Raw genomic sequence first — 19,109 nt, 5'->3', positions numbered from 1 at the left:
TTCCAGGTAGGAATGCTTGTAAAAAGAGAAAGGAATACGACAAATAGAATCAGTGCATTTTGGTACGAATGGGATATGTAAGATAAAATGAGTCAGAAAAAGGGGAGACTATGTTTGAGATCAAATGTACTTTTACGCAAATTATGCAAGAATGGTCATGTAACTCACGAACATTTGCACAATAAGCAAACCAAGTGAGTACATGATTGATAGGAGATGTAAGGATCCAATAATAACAGGATGGTTATGATATGTTGAATACGATACAGAAAATGTAGAAATGGTCTAGACCAAATTACCAAAGTGGAATTGGTACGAAAAGTAAGCAGAACTTGACCAGGATCAATTAAAGATTCCTCCCGATACGATTGTAAGATAAAGGGAGAAGACAAGGAACAACCTAAAGGTTGAAGTAAGGCGATGCTAAGGCATTTCTTGGATTGACTTGCGTATGTTTACATACTCTCGCGAGATTACAATATAGTCGATTGGCGGTGGAGATTAAGAGCAAAATCGCGAGAAAAAGGAAATGAAAGAGTTTGAATCAAAGACAACGGAGTGATATGAAATAAATGCCAAAAAATATGACGGATGAAATTAAGGAAATCATAGAATGGTTAAACAAGATTACGAGGAACTATGTAGAATTATACCTCGAAGTAGTGAAATTTCGTGAATTCCACGCCTATTATGTCGAACAAAATACCCGGCAAGAAGGTTAACCTGCGGAGATAAATGCCGGAAGAAATTAAGAATACAAATAAGTCTTAAACCCACATTTGCTCTTAAACGGCGAAGGCGAGCTGGCGTGTTATCCGGACGCTAGAAAATAAGTTACGAGTCTTATCGTAGAATTCGGAGGCAATGGAAATGAACACTTGCCACTTGTCGAACTATTGATAATAGTAGCAATCACACCGCTTAAGGCTACGTATGGTGAAGTGCGTCGGCGGTAGCTACCAATTTAATAGTAACGAGGGCTAAGTTATTTGAGTGCGGATAATTTAACGGATAGTCAATAATGTGAAACTCATTCGAGGACGGTTATTAGCGACTCGGAGGGCTAGCGGTGAATCATATATATATCGACGCTCGAGAATTCCGGCTCTTGGTAGGGGTAATTTTGAAAATATTGCCCGTCAAAGGTGTTATGAAATATAATCAACAAGGAAAGCTCAGCCCAAGAGATGTTGGACCTTATTGGGTCATCCGTAAGGTGGGCAAAATCGCCTATAAATTAGATCTGCCATCTGAGGTAGAAGCGGTGCATCTAATATTCCGCATGTCTATGCTTCGCAAATATGTCTAACCCACATAATACCCCCCCGCGGGCGGGGCATTCGAGTAATAGAGGTTGTCCTACGAGAAATCCGACGATAGCGGTCCTAGCTTGGCGAAAAAGGAAAAAAAAACTGTGTGACGAAGATACGTCCCCCCGTTGGCACGTTTGGCGGAATAGCGGTAAGTTAAAGGTGACTTAAGAAGCTCGAGAGCGAGATGGAAAGTACCCCCACTTGGTTCCTATACCTACGGACGATCGGAATCACGGGTTTGATTGTCTTTGAGTGGTCACAAGTTGTATAATACCGTTGGTGCGGAACTCCCCCAAAATACTTATGAGTCCTTATAAGGCTAGTTCAACATTCGAGGACGGACTGTTCGGGGTGTTGACGTTATGCCCCGTATTTTTTTTCGCGTTCGGATAACTTGGGATAATTGTGACAAGTCAAGGACAATGTAATGAATTGATCTTGCTTGGTTCATAAGTTGGTTGTGAAAAAGTTAGACGTGGAAATATTGGAAAAGACTAAGGGCAAAATTGGAATGTTGAAAAATGGATTCATGAATTACCAAAATATAGACAAAAAAAATTGGGCTTGGAAATTTTACAAAAAAGAAGCAAGCCATGGCCCAACCCAATGGGGTGGCCGGCCATGGGTGAGTGAAATTAAAAAAAAAAAAGAAAAGACATCATTTCCCCAAGAAAGAAAAACTCACTTAAGCAACTAAACTTAACCGGAATTTATTTACCCCTAAACAACTTAACCGATAATTATTTACCCCCCTTAGCGGCCCCACCCTGGACCAAATAATGTATTACACTCGCGCCACGTCATTGCACATCATCGTGTCATTGCCATCACATATCACACGTCAAAAATTACCAACTCTTCATTTTTTATTTTTCTTTTATTATTTTTTTCTCTTTCTCTTTCTACTTTCTCCTCATTCTCACCAACACCGCCGCCCCGCCACCAACACCGCCGCCGCCCCCACCTTCCGCCCGCCACCCCACCCCCATCTGGCCGTATTGTGATTTCTTCATTAATACACACCACCACCACCACGCCCAACCCCCACCCCCAACCAAACAACCAAACCCACCTTCTTCCGCCCTCTCACCCCCACCCCACTCGCATACCACTTCCGCATTCGTGATTTCTTCTATCAAGAACACCACCACCACCACGCCAACCCCCACCCCCAACCAAACAACCAAACCCACCTTCTTCCGCCCCTCCACCCCCACCCCGGCCCGCATTGTGATTTCTTCATTATTGAAGAAATTGCAACGTATATCATCTTCATTATCAAGAAATATATCATCTTCATTATCAAGAAATCAAGAATGTATATCATCTAAGAGAAAATAGGGAGATATCATCATTTCTATATCTCACCAAACGAAGTAAACTCTTATATTCTTTATCAATTAAGCTCTAATCGCAACAATGGTGTACTATGCACGCAAAAAGAAAAATCAAGTTGTTCTAAGAAACCCCGATCTCATCCTCATTATGTTGAGATGATATCTAAGCAATAATGGTGTTGAAGGAAAGAAGCCGTTCAAGTCAAGTCGCGATAGCAAAATTCATTGAAGAAAAGCAAAAGGATTTGCCTACAAACTTCAGAAACTCATTAGTTCAATTGAAGAAACACTCGTCGCATCGAGCAAACTCACTAAAATCAAAGGCTCTTTCAAGCTTACCCCCGCCTGCCAAACCCGCCGCAAAACACCTCGCCGCAAAGCCCGCCGCAAGGCCGTTGCTCCGGCAAGAAGAAACCACCGCCACCGGGCAAAGCCAAAAGGGTAAGGGTAAAGCGACGCCAGAAAGCGAAAAGCGAAGACGGTGGCTGCTCCGCTCCCGCGGATGGTTGTGAAGAAAGCAACTCCCGAAGAAAGGCGATGTTGCTAAAGTGAAGAAAACTACACCGCGAAGGTCGTTGAAGCCTAAAACTATTAAGGCAACTCTAGGCTAAGAAAGCAAAGAATTAAGAGATTAGGTTAAATTGTGGTTGAATTTGTAAATTGTTTTTACATTTCAGTGAAGTGATATGAATTTGACCTTTTCTTTTAGGGTTTTGATTTTTTTTTTTTTTTTTTTTTTTTTGTTTGCGTATTGTTAGTATTGTTCTCCATTGTTAGGGTTTGTTTGTGGGTATGATGACATATGCTCATTGTCATAATATCTTAACTGAGGCATGGAGGCGCATTCAATCGATAACAATAATATTTCTATTGAAGACAAAATTGTAATTTCGGTATGGTGAAGATTGTTCCTTGAATATGTAATAAGAAATTAAAGTAACTAGAGCTTAATAACAAAACCCGAACAACACTAGAGAGAGAAACCAACACGGCAACAAAGCAAATGTCAATTTTATGCAAATGTCAACTTTATGCATTTGAATGGCCACATTTCCTGGTGGCCGAATTTGAAGCCGGGTTTGTTAATCAACAAATTTAATCTCTTTGTTTGTGTCAAATCAAACCCATAAATTAAATCTATATACAAAAGAAACAAAGAAGAAGAAAAAATAGTGGGAGCCGTTGAAGTAGAACGCGAAAGAGAGAGGAAAAGAATAAGAAAGAAAAGGAAAAAGTTAATTTAAAATAGAAAATAAAAATATTAAGAAAATGGTTAATATATCATCCAATTAGAAGATGACATACGTACGGTTGGGACCACTTTAGTGTTTATTTTTTTTCTCCCACGCGCTTTTAAGAGATTGGTACACTTTTTTGCCGATCTTTTGTTAAGGGGTAAATAATTATCGGTTAAGTTGTTTAGGGGGTAAATAATTACCGATTTAAGTTTAGTTGCTAAAGTGAGTTTTGCTGCCAAGTTCCAGGGGGAAATGATGTCTTTTCTCAAAAAAAAAAAAAGAGATGATCCAAGCCCATGGAATTAAGGCATGTGGTCAAAAATAAAAGGCCACTTAATCATCCAAATTCCCTAGAATTTTCAAGAGAAAGAAGAGAAGGAGAAAACAAAAAAAAACAAGAGCAAGAGGAGAAGGCCATTCGGCCATCCTCCTCCCCATTCACCCCTTGAAAATCTTGCTTCTAAAATTGTTTTCTTGTGGTATTCATACTAATTCAAGGTCCCTCTACAACTTGGTATCGTTATTTCGGAAGATAAACCGTTGGTTTCGTCGTTTTGACAATTTGGTGAAGTAAAGAAGTTAGAAGAAAAAGGTAAGAATTCATCCCTTTTATTTATGTTATGAAGGCTTGTTTGTGTTGTAGTATATGGAAATGAGTAGAATATATAGAAATATAGAAGTTTGCATGGCGGAAGTGCATGTGTGCATGTGGCCGAAAATATGTAATGTTGATGAGTTGAATTTTATGTTGTAATTTAGTTGTGGTTATTGTGGAAATTGTATTGGAAATGAAGGTTGAATGAAAATGGGATGAAGTTGGAAATTTGCATGTTGGCCGTGGCCTATGTGTGGATGGAATGGTGATGGATTTATTTTGTTTAACAATGTAAATGAAGATTATATGGGTGAAGTTGGCATGAAAATGGAATGTAGAGGAACTATGTCATATTAATGCGATTTTATGATATTAAGATAATGAAGTTGTTAAAGTGTAGATTGTTGTTGTTGGAGATGAATTAGTAAGTAGAAAATGTGTTGGAATGGTTTTGTTGCATATATAAGAATTTTGGATTGAATATGGAAATTGATGGAATTGTTGAATATTGGATATATAGCTTGGAATGCTCTTGGTTTATGTTTGAATGATCTTAAATTAGTATGTGAACATGAAAATATGGATATTGATTTATGAGTGTAAAGTTAGATTTGGAATTGTTGCATTATTTGGAAAATACGACTATTTGTGCTAGAATGCGTTTCTAGCCGATTGTTGATGTTGCTTATGTTGTTGTTGGTATGGTTGTTGTGGTTTTGGCCGAGTTTGAATCTCGGGGATGTTATATATATAGGGGAAATGCTGCCCAAATTTTTATAGACAAGTATTGATTAAGATTGAAACTTTAAGCCTTATGAATAGCAAATTGGTAAATGTGACCATTTGTAGGTTTTGAACGAAACGGGATTTGGATTTTGGCTTTTAAAAGGCAAACAAGGTATGTAAAGCCTCCCATTCCTTCTCTTGGCATGTCTTAGATGTACTAGGTTTGAATTTGGACCTCGGGGACAACTCTACTCCTCGGAATCCACGTCCAAAAATGCCCTTTTTCATTCGGTAGAATTGAACTAATTATGTTGCGATTGTTTCAACAAGTCATTCAAGTATCTAGAACTTGTACATATGAAATCCGATTATCTTATACCTCTCATAAATGACATCATAAGGTTTAATATGCGCCGTTTGGGTACGCCACTTTACTTGACCCGCGGCGGACCCACTATTTCCGAACTTTGTGTTGATATTAGTTTGATCTTCTTTAAAATGAAAACTAAGGGAAACTTTTAACTACCTTTCTAAGTTCTAAAGAAAAGCTGCTATAATTATTTTATTGAAGTCTTATGACCTACTTTAGGATTTAGAAACGCCGGAAAGACTATTTCGACACGAACCATTCGATATCCGAAAGACTTATGTTTTGATTATTTTCAAATGTTCGCTATAAGGTACGCCATTTGAGTTATGCTATCGAGTTTCATTATATGTTTTATATTTTGATACGCACGAATGACCCCTAAAGTTCTATCTGATAAGAATCCTCTGTGATCGTTAAAAGGTATGTGCTATGCCTCGTCAGGACCACTTTTTTAAATGATATGTCGTTTGATTATTAAAATCGTCCGATCACTGTATATGTTGTACATTTTATATTGCATTTAGTTTCTCACTACTTCCATTGGATGCCTCAATGCTTCCTTCAGAGCCGGGCAGGGATATGTTATCACGCGTATTCCTTTGCATTGTTCGCGGCCTCGATGTGAGGCGGTATATATGTGTGGGTTGTGGAGATATCTTGTGCCATGTGCACTCTGATATGATATGATATGGCCGTGATATCTTATGATATGTGCAATATTACGATTTGATATGATATGTTGTGGCGCCGGCGTCGGGGGCGACCGCACTTTTTTTGCCGAGTCCCGATGGGTCGGGCTATGGTATATTAACACGTTATGCATTTGCTTATGTTTTATGAGTAAGCATTTACGATACTCAGACTATTTCATTGCATTTATATTCTGTATCCTACTGTTCGGTTATGATTACATTCGGTTATGATTACGTTTGTTGGTCTTTATGCTTTACATACTCGGTACATATTAAAAAATCGATTTCGTTCTTCGGGGCTGCGTTTCATGCCGCGCGGTACACCAGAGGAGTACGAGGCTTTGTAGGAGATGTTCCGGCGGCGTTGGCAAGCTCCACTCGTTCCTGGAGTGCGGCCGAGTCAGATTATGTTGGTTATGTGTTCTGATTATCTGTTAGAGACTTTGCAGACAAGGTCGTGGGTTCTGAATGTCAGTTTGTAAGCGGCTCCCTTAGCCGACATGTCATTCTGTATTATTATATAAATTCCACATGATTTCAGATTCGGTCGATTTGTAAACTACAAAAGAATATTTCCAAAAATATTTGATGTATGTGTCATTTTTGTCTGATTAAGAGTCCGAGAGATTATGTTTGTAATAAGAGTCAGTGGGTTCGCTCGGCTCCGAGTGTGGGGTCGGGTGCCCATCACACCCTAGTAAGATTAGGGTGTGACAGAAATTACCTCCCAAGATGTTCCCTCGGTTTCTTCTCAAGGAGCCAGAGCGAATTCTCCTCACGAGGGAAAAATCGTTGAGCCCACCGCTTTAGACATATCCAAACCCAACTCTGACAAAGAATTTGAAGTCGAGAGCCTTCCTCGGTTGCGGATAGAGGGTACGATGTAGGCGATATCCCTCGTCCATTACCGAGGATAAACTTGATCGGTCCGGAACAATTGCGGATGGGATAAACGTGTCCCAGTAAGCGTTCGCCCGGACTGACGAATCTATCACTAGCCATAGGAAGCAGCACGTACGTTTACACCTATCCCTTTACGCTCAAGCTCGACCCCCCGATCGATCAGGTTATTTTGGAGATGTGCGGATATATAACGTAACCACCGGCCCCAAATTGGTCCGATAATCTAGAGGACCATGGCTTTGCTCCGCCGTTGTTGACGACGATGTAAAAAGAAATTTACGATGACACATTTAATCATTTTATATTCCCCAGGCGATTAGAGAGGGGTGTGATAAAGCTCGCCAAGCGAGTCGGAACCCGATCTTTTTGAAGATAGATGAAGGCAGAGACGGGGTTGGTTAGAGCGCTTTGTCGGGTGAGGACCGCGGACATTATTCCGGCTGATTATATTCCTTCCGGGGAGGAAGTGGAACAATAATCGTAAGTTTCTCGATTCTCCTTCAATAATTATTCTTGAATGTTTTGTCAAACAACTTTTGTATTCACACTATTTCTCCCCTTTTCTCTTTTTATCGGCCTTGGCGTGGATACCTCCGGCCGTCACGAACATGAATGAGTGGGTTGGAGCACTCACTCGGTCAACACACATAAGAGCGACATGGGGAATCGTCGCGTGGCCGATGGGTTTCACTAAATCCTGATGACACTATACTTGAATTGGAATATATTGTATCTTATTTTTCTTTCCTTTTCCCTTAACTTCTTCGGTATTTAGGTTTACCCGAGGGCTCGGTGGAGCCCGGACCGAGATAGTGTACGAGTAAGTAGGCTTGTGCGGTAACCGAATTTGATTGCCGAGAACATCACGTATTATTGCCGCCGCCAAAAGTGAGAAATCCCTCGGGCAAGGGCGAGCCGAAGAAAGGGCAAAGGAGCGTCGTTCGGACTCTAAGAGATGAAGCAAAGCCTGATTTAATTATCCAAAGGGTTGGTGTGGCCCCGTCCGTCGAGTCTGTTCCGGAGGAAGAAGCCACTATTTCGCCATTTCCTTCAGCCAGGGAAAGACCTTCCGCTCCGGCTTTGCACACAGGTGGGGAAGAAATCCTTTACTCGACTCCTCTAAGGTCAATTGAATACGTTGATATTTCGGGTGATGCTTTATGCGAGGAGACTCCCCCGCAAAGGACTAGAGATTCGGGCTCGAGTCACCGCTCGAGGGCGAACGGAGGGCCGAGCCGATACCCGACCCGAGGCTCCATCGGATCTGGAACCTGTTGCCGCTAGGGACCCAGTTGCAACATCCGAGGCACCTGTTCCTACCGAGGCTTCTGGTGTTGCTCTGGCCTCTCCTACTCCTGCTCCGAGGTCAGACAACCTCGATGATATGTTCTTGGATACCCCTCCTGCAACCGGGGAAGCTTCCTATTTCGGACATCTCCCTATCCCTCGAGCCACGAGGAAGCGGCCCGGCCAGTCACCGAGGCGGTTCGAGAGATAGCCCGGTGTGTATCTTCCCGACCCGAGCGTGAACACAGAAGGACCCGGACGGCCGCTAAGGTCACCGTTCCCGAGGATTGCGGCTTTTGTCTCGTTCGGTTGGGAGTAGCATCTATGAGGCCCTCGTCTCGGACTCGGATAAGCGGAAGATGAGCGAGTCCCCTGGCGAGTCTCATTAACGAGGGCATGTACACGAGGCGATCGAGTAGCTTATGCGCCTATCCGCATAATTCAATGTGAATTTTGGCTTCGTTTTATCCGAGTTTAACTTCTCATTTTTTACGGAGTGTGGTGCTCGTCGACAGGAAGCCTTCATCATGCTCGGCAAGAAGTTGACGACCTTAAGGGCCCGGTATGATGCCCGGGGTCGAGAAACGGAGAAGTTCTAGCACACTTGCCCAGTGAAGGAGGATGAATTGACCGAATCATGCCCTTTCCAACCTTCAACCCGAGCTCGAAGTAGCGAAGGCCGAAAATCTTCGGTTAAAGGATGAATTGGCCGGGATGGTCGAGAAGAACTGACTTCTGGAAGCAGACAAGGTCGGCCTTAGCCAAGATAATGCTTGTTTTTCTTCGAGGCTTGGTGAACTTGAAATCATTATCTCTCAACTTCGGAGGGAGCTTGACTCAGTCAAGTCTGATGCCGTGAACATGGCCGAGAGGTATCGGCTGCTTGAATCCGAGAGTGCTAAGTATAAGGAGAGAATGAGGGTGTTCAAGCAAAAACCAGAGGACAGGGCCCGGATATGTGACGAGCTAAAAATCAAACTCGAGGAGACGACCGAGGCTAATGACCTTCTCAAAGCCAAGCTCGAGTCGGCCACTCAAATCCAAAGAATCCTCGATGAAAAGAGATGAATTAGTGGCCAAGCTAGCCCAGACTGAGGTTGATTTGGCAGAAGCCCTTAGGAGTGTGGAGGCTGCCGAGGCTCATACCACGGTGCCGGTGGAGTATGAAACGGTGGAAGTCTAGAGGCCACCATGGTGGCCAGGAGCATGGTTTTGCGGATCTCCGCCCCGATACTCGAAGCTAAAAGGACGAGAAAGAACCAAGAGGCTCTCGATGCGATGCGAAGATTCGAGCGAACAAGATCCGAGCATTCTGGATCTAGTCAATCGTGATAGATCGAGCCTCGCGCTAGCCTTTATTTTTGTCTTTTTGCCTTTTTGGCTTGACTCGAGATAATAGTCAAAATACCCCCAACGTTTGACCAAATGCAACTACACGCCGAACTCTGGGTCCTATTACCCCCCTGACAAAATTTTTCGGTAAAATGGCCCTTTTTTTGCTGCGTGTAGAGCGTGAATACACCGCCAGCCGTAGCGACAGCTTTTAAAAATACGCATCCGACCCGTTTTGGGACGCCACTAAGTGCCACATATGATGCCAGAGTAGATAAAAATTTGAACTCCTCCATTTTTAGGGCTACTTCATCTTCATCTTCACCCTATTTAATATCCATCCCCATTTTTTGTTGTCGAAATAATATCCATTATAAACGAAAATCTCAGGCGAAGAAAATCCACATATGATTCGAACAACTTGTTAAAGAACAACTTTCCACCATAAACGAAAATGCAAGAAAAAAAAAAAAAATGCAAGAAAGAAAAAAGGAAAAATACGGAAAAAAATAAGGATGAAAAATCTAATCTTGTTAAAGAAAATCTGATTGGAAGTTGCTTGTTTTGGAGTTGCTACTTGTTGCTTGGTTGTAGTTATTTAAGCACTAATTCTTTGAGTTGATTTGGGGAGAAAATTAAACTCCATTGCTAAGAATTTGGAGAAAGCTATGAAGAACACCAAATGGGTTTCTCTAAATTCTTGATTGTTTAATCAAATTAATGGATGAACTTTGTTCTATTTGGTGTTAGGGAAGCTTCCTTTCACGTTTGGGTTTGTTCGGATTAGATTTGAGCAAGTTGGTGTGATTTTTTTTTTCAACTCTAGAAGATGATGATGATGATGATGATAATGTTGATGAAGATGAAGGAGAATTGGGTATGGGTTTTCGGATCCTTAATAAAAATGGAGTATGGAAAATTGAGAGATTTTTTTTTTTTTTTGAAGAAGAAGAGTAGATGGATGGAGGAAGGGGAAATTAATAAAAAATGAGAGGCAAAATTAAACACGTGGCACGTGGGCCGGGCGCGTGTGGACAACCGTCTTTAATATTTGGGGGTTGGCGATTGAACATCGGCAAAAAAGGGCCATTTTGCTACTGAAAAAATTTGTCCAGGGGGGTAATAGGACCCCCGCAAAGGTTCGGTGTGTAGTTGGCATTTTGGTCAAACGTTGGGGGGTATTTTGACTATTATCTCATTTTTATTTGTCAACTTCATAGGAATTTCAGGTGTAAAAAACCTTACATATATGGAATGTGCATTTTTCTTGTTGACTTTCTTTATTCTTTTGCTAGAATGTTTGTTATAAATTTTGCCCGAATTGTCGGTCCGTTTTAAGGACAAGCAGAGACTCGGAGTCATTTTTTCAGACAGTGCCTGAATATTGGCTTTTCTCTTCGTCCGGTATGTTTTGTCCAAAAATTTGATCGAGTGGTTTGCTCGTGGGACTTATTTATGCTTGGTGAATTTAGATGTCTCCGAATCACGTTAGGAATTTTTAGGGCCGATATTTTTTTGGCTATTCACTTATCAAAGATTAGGTTCGGACACCTGAATCTGAACTTTAGCAAATTCACGATATAGCGATCCCCGTTACGATGTGACATTGTTGCCTTTGTCAAATTTCGGCATTGTGCCTAGAGTAGGATATATGAATAAGCGATGCGAAATTTACTGCGGTAATCTGTCGGGAGTAGGAGGTGCTTTAACAGAAAACATATCAAAAATGCGGTCAACCGCATTTTTAATAATCTTTGTATTCAAATATTTGTACGTACACGATATGAGAATTTTTGTCGTTTCCTTAGTTTTTCTTGGTAGCAAATACTAAGTAGACACGATTAAAATTTTGATCGTTTGGTCTTACGTCAAACCTCATCTGAAGATTCAGGTTTGTTTTGTGGTAGCAAAAACTAAGTGGACACGATTCATTCTAATCGTTTGGTCCTTATATCGAAACCTAATACGGAAGGTCGGCTTTAGGCGAAGATAGGAAATACAAAAATCTCGAGGATTTTTTACGGGGTAACATCATAGCGTTCGCTTGCTTTGGTAAGCTCCTCTCGTTTTTGACTAACAGGCGTAAACCTCGATGTGAGCATAGTAGTCCCCTAGTGCTTATCCGGTACAAGATCGGGTAAAAGCCTTATCAATCAGCTCGTAGGGTGTGGCCTAGATTTTTGGGCATTTGTCCTCGTCTTTATCTAGTAACATGTTGTACTTGTTGCCTCGTTAAAAAACCTTATCGAAAAATCCGTTTGGGACAAAATCGTACTAAGAAAAAGAGTACAGCGCGTGTTTTCAAACCTGCACCTAACTTTGCTCCGGTACTCGACTTCTAAAAAGAAAAGGTTAATAAAATAAACACGAGTGTCCATTACCTTAGCGGTAGTATCTCTTTCGACAAGGCACGTTCCGGTTGTGTGCAGATTTGCCGAATCCGGATTCCGAGACGTCGATCCTTTGCCCGTTACCTTGATTATCTTGTACGGCCTTTTGATTCGGACCAGGTTTTTCATCGTTGGGATTCTTGGTATTCAAGGTAACTTTCCAAAGCACGAGTCCCCCGACTTGGAAATGTCAAAAAATTGGCCCTCCGGTTGTAGTACCTTTCCATTCTGCATACGGGATGCAATACGGACAAATGTGTTTTCACGAAGTTTATCAGTGAGATCGAGTTTTACGGCCATGGCCTCTCGTTTTGACTCATCGGTGGTGTACACGAATCGGAGACTCGGTTCACCGAAAACACGAATGAGGGCTTTGGCCAAGTAAACCAACGAGAAGGTATTTCTCCCGTCTTGATTTCGATGTGGTTACAGTAAGCCCACAATACCTCCCGGTAGTACTTCCACATCGGCTGATGCTTTTTGATGTTTCAAATGTCTTTCCTCGGATTTTGAATTATTGTTTTATTCGTGGATTCGCCTCTCCGTTTGCTTGTGGGTGATACGGAGTTAATACGGATTTTCTTGATGCGTCGACCACTTTGAGGAAATCATTGACTTTACCGCCCGACGAGCGGGAATTTGACCCATCACAAGTTATCTCGATCGGGATGCCAAAACGATAAATAATGTGAGGGTCCCGTATGAACACGATAACTTCCTTTTTCTCCAAGGCTGAGCTGTAGCGACTCGCTTTGGAGAAATAGTCGATCATAAACAAAATAAAGCGAGGTCATTTTTTGTTGCCCGTAGCAATGGACCGACAATGTCTATTCCCCGACGGGGCTAAGGTGATATCATCGAGTGCGGCACTCCGGGGTGATGAATCATCGGGGAATGTCTTTGACACCGTAACATTTTCGGACAAAATTCTTCGAATCTTCCAAAATGTCCGGTTCCGGTAATGTAGGCTCTCGATAATTTTTTGGACTAAGGCTTGACGCCGGAGTGATTGCGCGGTCCCCTCGTACTACTCTCGTCACATACTCGGTTTCTCAGGAACCCAAACAACTTGGCCGGGGGTCCGAAGAAAGGCCGTCGATCTGATTGACGGGTACACGAAACGGAGGCAGCGCTACTTTTGTCCTTAGTGACCGTAATTCTTTTGGGTCACTCGGGGAGCTTCTATCTTGCAAGTAGTCGATGTATTTGTTGCGTGATCAGTTAAACCATTTGTGTTTATTTTAGCATGTCTAGTTTTCTATCGCCTAGTTAAATGCACACGTAGTCCGGATTGATTCTTCCCACTTGACGAAGATCCCAAATTGACGATGCATTGGCCATTTATTACTAACTCCCCCGGGTACATCACTTTGCGTAGTCCATTCTTTAAGCGGAGTGTAGTATCACTTGAATTTTTTCCGGATACCTTTGTATCAGATTGCGTCATTAACCTCGAAGACTCCGTTCGCACGGTTAACGACCGAAGTCGCATTGCTTTTGTTATTTCGTACATACTAAGAGCTAATTCCAAACATGGAGTCATAGTCTCGTACTAAACCGGCTTTTTAGTCAATTTAATAGTTACGATGGATTATCGAACGCGTCCCGACGGGAGTTCACAAGAGACGATTCCTGGCAGCCCCACTGAGGTTCGAGCCCCCGTCCGTCAATGTAACACCAAATACTGAAAGCTTTTCAGGTCGACAAAATTTTTCTCGACCTCGGGTATCATAACCTTTGGACTTGATGGCCGTCGAGACTTGTATTCGAAATCATATCTCAGCTAATCTACAACCCGTTTAGTTAGTCTGCCGGAAGTAATTCACGTGTTTATGCATGATGTTATTTTAGAGGGTAGTAGTCATTACCACGTATCGGATGGCATTAAAGTAAGGCTTGAGCTTTCTAGAAACGCACGATACCAATGCCAATTTTTCAAGATAGGGGATAACGGGTCTCCGCGTCTCCAAAGTTCTACTCACGTAATATATGGGGTGCGTGCACACGATTCTTCTCGGACCAAAGCACCACTTGCTAACTGCCTCGGATACGACGAGGTAGAGAAAAGGCACACTCGTCACGCTTTCGGTGTGTGCGATGGCGAAATTTGAATGATACCTTTCAATTCTTGTAAGGCCTTTTAGCATTCGGTGTCCACGAGAATTCATTAACCTTCCTTAGTAAGGAAAAGAAGCGGTGACTCTTGTCAGGGATCTCGATATAGGCAGGCACAATTGTGCATCATCCTTAGTGAGCCTACGCACTCCTTTGGCGTTATTTACCTTTCCTAAATTCCTGGGTCCTTTGTTTTTGTCGGGAATTGTTTTCCCAATTTCCCCCGGGTTTAAAATAAACCCCAATTTGCTCAAGGGACCGGGCTTTCTGGGTTTAAGCTTCGTATTGTATTTTCGGAGCATCGAAGGTTTCTACCAAATGCTTTAAATGGTCCTTTGTTTCCCGGGGACTTGACCACCGTGTCGTCGATATAAATTTCTATTGTTTTCATGACTTCGATAACATTCCATTAATTAGGCGTTGGTAAGTTGCGCGGCATTTTTTAATCGAAGGGCATGACATTGTAACGGATAAGTCCCATGCAAGGGTGTTTTCTCTTCATCCTACGAGTGCGTCGGATTGGTTATACACGGAATAAGCGTCGAAAAGAACTTAACATCTCGTATCCGTTGCATCGATCATTCTATTGATGTGAGGTATCGAAATGAATCCTTTGGGCATGCTTTGTTTAGATCCTTATAATGTGGCCTTTACATTTTTAGCTAACCCGATCCGGGTATTTTACCTCTACGAATAGGGCTACTTTCAAAAGCTTTGTTACCTGTCGTCCTTTGAAAGCATGCTTCGGTTACTGTAGGCTCGGCTCTGCTTCAACGGGAAATCTCCCGTCGAGTGACTTGTGAGTTGTTACTTCGGTGGCGGCGAACATCGTATCTATATGGAACCCGTACGAAACAATCGGTAGTAACCCGAAAAATTTAATTAACTTATTCACGAACTCAGAGTTAATTCCGTTCCAGTGCTATACCTTTCTATCTGGTAGATATTCAAACAAGATGACTTGCTCAACTCGCCTGTAGACTTGGTTGCGTAAGTCGTCCGGCAGACGAATGATCTGGGTACAGAAATCATCCTTAACCGTACCCGGGTCCAACCCGCACGCTCAGATTGTCGAACCGATGTACTTTAGTTGCTATTTAAGTCCTTGCCCCGGTTTACTCATGTTCTTTTTTTTATCAGATTTTTTGAGGAAGAGATAACGACTTTCAGGCAGCGAACATCTCTCTGCTGTAATGGGTTGTTCTCCTCGATCGTTTTATCCTAAAGTTAGGAATTTCGTGGTGATGCAATGTCGATGGCACGGCCTCATCTTTATGTATCCATGGTCTACCCGACAATGCGTTATACTTCATATCTCCTTCGATTACATAAAACACGTTCTTGAATAGTCACCGTCAATGTTGGCGGCAAAAGAAATCTCCCCGCCCATTGGTTTTCGCTGCGCCATATTGAACCGCTAAACACTCGACTACGGGGTACGATCACGATCGAGTAGCCTTAGGCCCTGTTGACCACTCTCATGGGATGATGTTGGCGAGTCTTGGGTCGATCAAAATACTTTTAACTTGCGATTTAAAAATAAGAATAGAAATTACCAACGCGTACATTGTGCGGTTGAATGTTGCCTTGAATCCTCGTTCTTTGAAAGATGGAACCTCGAGTATGTAGTCCCGACGGCGCTTCTCGCGTCTGTTAACCTTAGTTTGTTCATCACCGACCACGGGAGCACCGTTACCCACGATTATCGTGTTGATTATATCTTGAGGTTCGTTGGCTCGGCTTGGGTTGTGAGATTCCCTTTCGCACGCATGGTGGCTCCATGGCTCGTTCGTTCGGGGAATTCTCGAAGGTGGCCATCCTGATGGCAAAGCCATCTGCTTTCTTTAGTTAGCGACGGTCACGATTCTGTGCTCGCTGGGTTCATGATATTCGCACATCACGCTCGGATCCGTTGACCGGTCGATCTTAGTGATCTTGGCCGTCTCGTTTCGTGATACGGCGAATAGAGAGGCAGTGCCGAAGTGTTGATATTGAATTTGTACTCCGATATCTTTGGCAAGTCTTTATTCTTGGCGAGCTTCGACATCGCTCTAAATGAGAGAACTCGTTGTTCGACGGGCGCTCGGTCCGTTTATCACCCCGGCCCAGGATAATTGACTCGGAACTGACCATCGATTTTCCGACTGAAGCTTGGCTTTTCGAGATGAGAGTATGGACGATACACTTTCCCTCGATTGTAACTCCGGACTCAATTTTCGTGATCTCTCAGAGCTTTTGTTGATATTCACGGGCCTAGATAGAAGTTCGAGTTGGTCATCCTTCGACTTCGAAGATCTTTGATTCGTATACGTATGGACATCAGCCCGGAGTCGGCCTCGTATTCCATCAAGTTTCCTTTAGTTTGAATGAGGCCGTCGAGCTCGAGGATTGAGCCCGCTGGTAAAAGTTTGTGCGACCCGTTCACGAACCGGAGGGGCTCCATCCGTTCCGCACTTTGGAACCGATTGATAAATTCGCAATAACTCGTCATGCGTCACTTTGGGCTATCACGAAAATTATCCGCTGCGGGCTGCTTTTTGGCACGGCGCGGAGCTTTTATGAACGCGTCATGGCATTTCGAAAGTGATTAAATGCTCGGGCGGATGGTCGTACCAGATCAATGCTCACTTGACGAGGAATTTCCCTGACTTTTTCAACGACACGGATTTAATTTTCATCTTGGCAATCATTGCCTTTTATGCACGGTGTATGAAGTCACGTGTTTACTGAGGGTCCGTTGTGCCGTCATATTTCTGGATATCCGGCATTTTGAACCTCTTCAGGATCAATTTCGGAGCCGCACTCGGAGGAAAAGGCCTCTGAATGTACCTCTTCGAATCCGGTCCTTTCAGAATAGGCAGAGCCCCCGGGATCTGGTCCACCCGAGAGTTATATGTTTCCACCCTCTTCTCAGTCGAGTCTACCCGCTTCGCCAATGTTTCGAGCATTCTCAGAACTTCGGTGGATGAACCAGCTCCGGACCCATTACTCTCGACCATCCGTGTTTCGTCCCTTCTGGGTTCGGCAACACCTTTCGTCCTCTCCGGGGCCGTTTCATCATTTTTGCTTTGCAACTGGGCTATTGCGACTCCTTGTTCGGCAATAGCTGCCCTCTGTTCCTGCAACATTTCAAAAATTAAACGTAAGTTAATATCATCTAGGGTATCCGGCACTTTTCAGCCTTGTGCCCGGGACAAAGTAATTGAATTGTGAGTATTTAAGGGATCGGTGGCCGGCAGGGCGGCATTCTCCTGGTTCACAGTGTTCTGTCAGTTGAGGCCCTCCCTCGAATCAACGGAGTTTGGGTCAATGGGTTCTGCTGGTAAGCCCTGTAGCCCACTGTTCTCATTTTCGGCCATAATCTCGTTGTAGTTGACGTGACCAGATTGTCCATTGCTTTCCATTTGGTCAGTTTTCACAGAGACGAACAAAAGATTTTTTCAATCTTAATGGGTAAGAGATAGAAATCAAGATCAAAGATCACTATTATCCTAGCCCCACGGTGGGCGCCAAACTATTTACCCCGAATTTAGGTAATCAATTGAATTTATAAATGGGGTATTGGATATATGGATAAACTTTAATCTATTTTGGGTGGATGTGGAATATGTGTGGATTCGTATGCTATAATATATATGTATTAGTATATGAGTTATCGCCTTGAATAAATATGTTGATGTTGATGATTAAGCTAAGTTGTATTGAATGAATTGCCAAAGCTAAGAACACCACAGATTCGGACTAAGAGAGAGAGAGAGAGAGAGAGAGAGAGAGAGAGAGAAAGCTTCAATGTATATTTTCTATTACAATGTTCTAGATCTCAAAAAGCAAACCCTTAAAAGTAGGGAAATGCCGCTTATTTATAGTTTTTCCCTATGGGCCTTGTATACAACATAAAGCCCTTTTAGAATAAAGTAAACCCTAAAAGGATAAGGTTGGGCCGTACGGTCTGACACCCGTACGGTCGTCGGTACAATGTGACAGAACGATGTTGACGCGTGGCGATTTTATAACTGATTAACCGGACTAACGGCCACGATCAACTCGGTCATGCTGAAACCGGACCAACGGCCACGATCAACTCGGTCATGCTGAAACCGGACCAACGGCCACGATCAACTCGGTCATGCTGAAACCGGACTGGCTATGATGCCGAGTTTGGTCCGGAGATGTCGGACCAAACAGGTTTGCTTCACTTTTCCCAGGTCAGCCGCAGCCGGTGCAATTCCATCAGTTCTAAGGGCAGACTCGGTGACCATGCCTGTCTCTTTTTATCTCCGGCCCCCGGTCTCATCGGTCTTGCATATATCCGGTTTTTACCGTATACAATATACTCATTAAATTTGGTCAGAACAAAACGAAAAATTGTGATTCTAAATTAAAGTGACATATGCCTTTATTTCCTTTTGAGGCAACCCGATGACACTTTAGCGTCTGTTCTTTACTGTAGACCAAGGATTAAAATATTCCATCCTTGATAACCCTTTAAATATGGCTACATATCCTTGAACTATTATCAAACATCTCAAAAAGAAGAGCATCCCAAGCGCCACTGTACACTGGTATGTAATGTGTTCTACCATAGAAATGTCTTTTTTTGTCTTTATGGTATGCCTCTTAAAGCATCAATAATTCTTTTCGTCTCTTTCAGATTTATGTAATCTAAGTAGCAGTTGTTCCACAAATTAAAGCCAGTAAAATCAAATTTAGGAACACTTGATGATTAATTCTTAGAATATTGGTCACGAATGTGGATCTGTAAAAATGATGAATTCTAATTTTTTTAAATAGAAGGCTAAAATTTGAAAGTA

This window comes from Lycium ferocissimum, chromosome 8 (assembly GCF_029784015.1).
Source record: "Lycium ferocissimum isolate CSIRO_LF1 chromosome 8, AGI_CSIRO_Lferr_CH_V1, whole genome shotgun sequence".
Taxonomy (NCBI): Eukaryota; Viridiplantae; Streptophyta; class Magnoliopsida; order Solanales; family Solanaceae; genus Lycium; species Lycium ferocissimum.
This window is presented reverse-complemented; position numbering follows the sequence as displayed.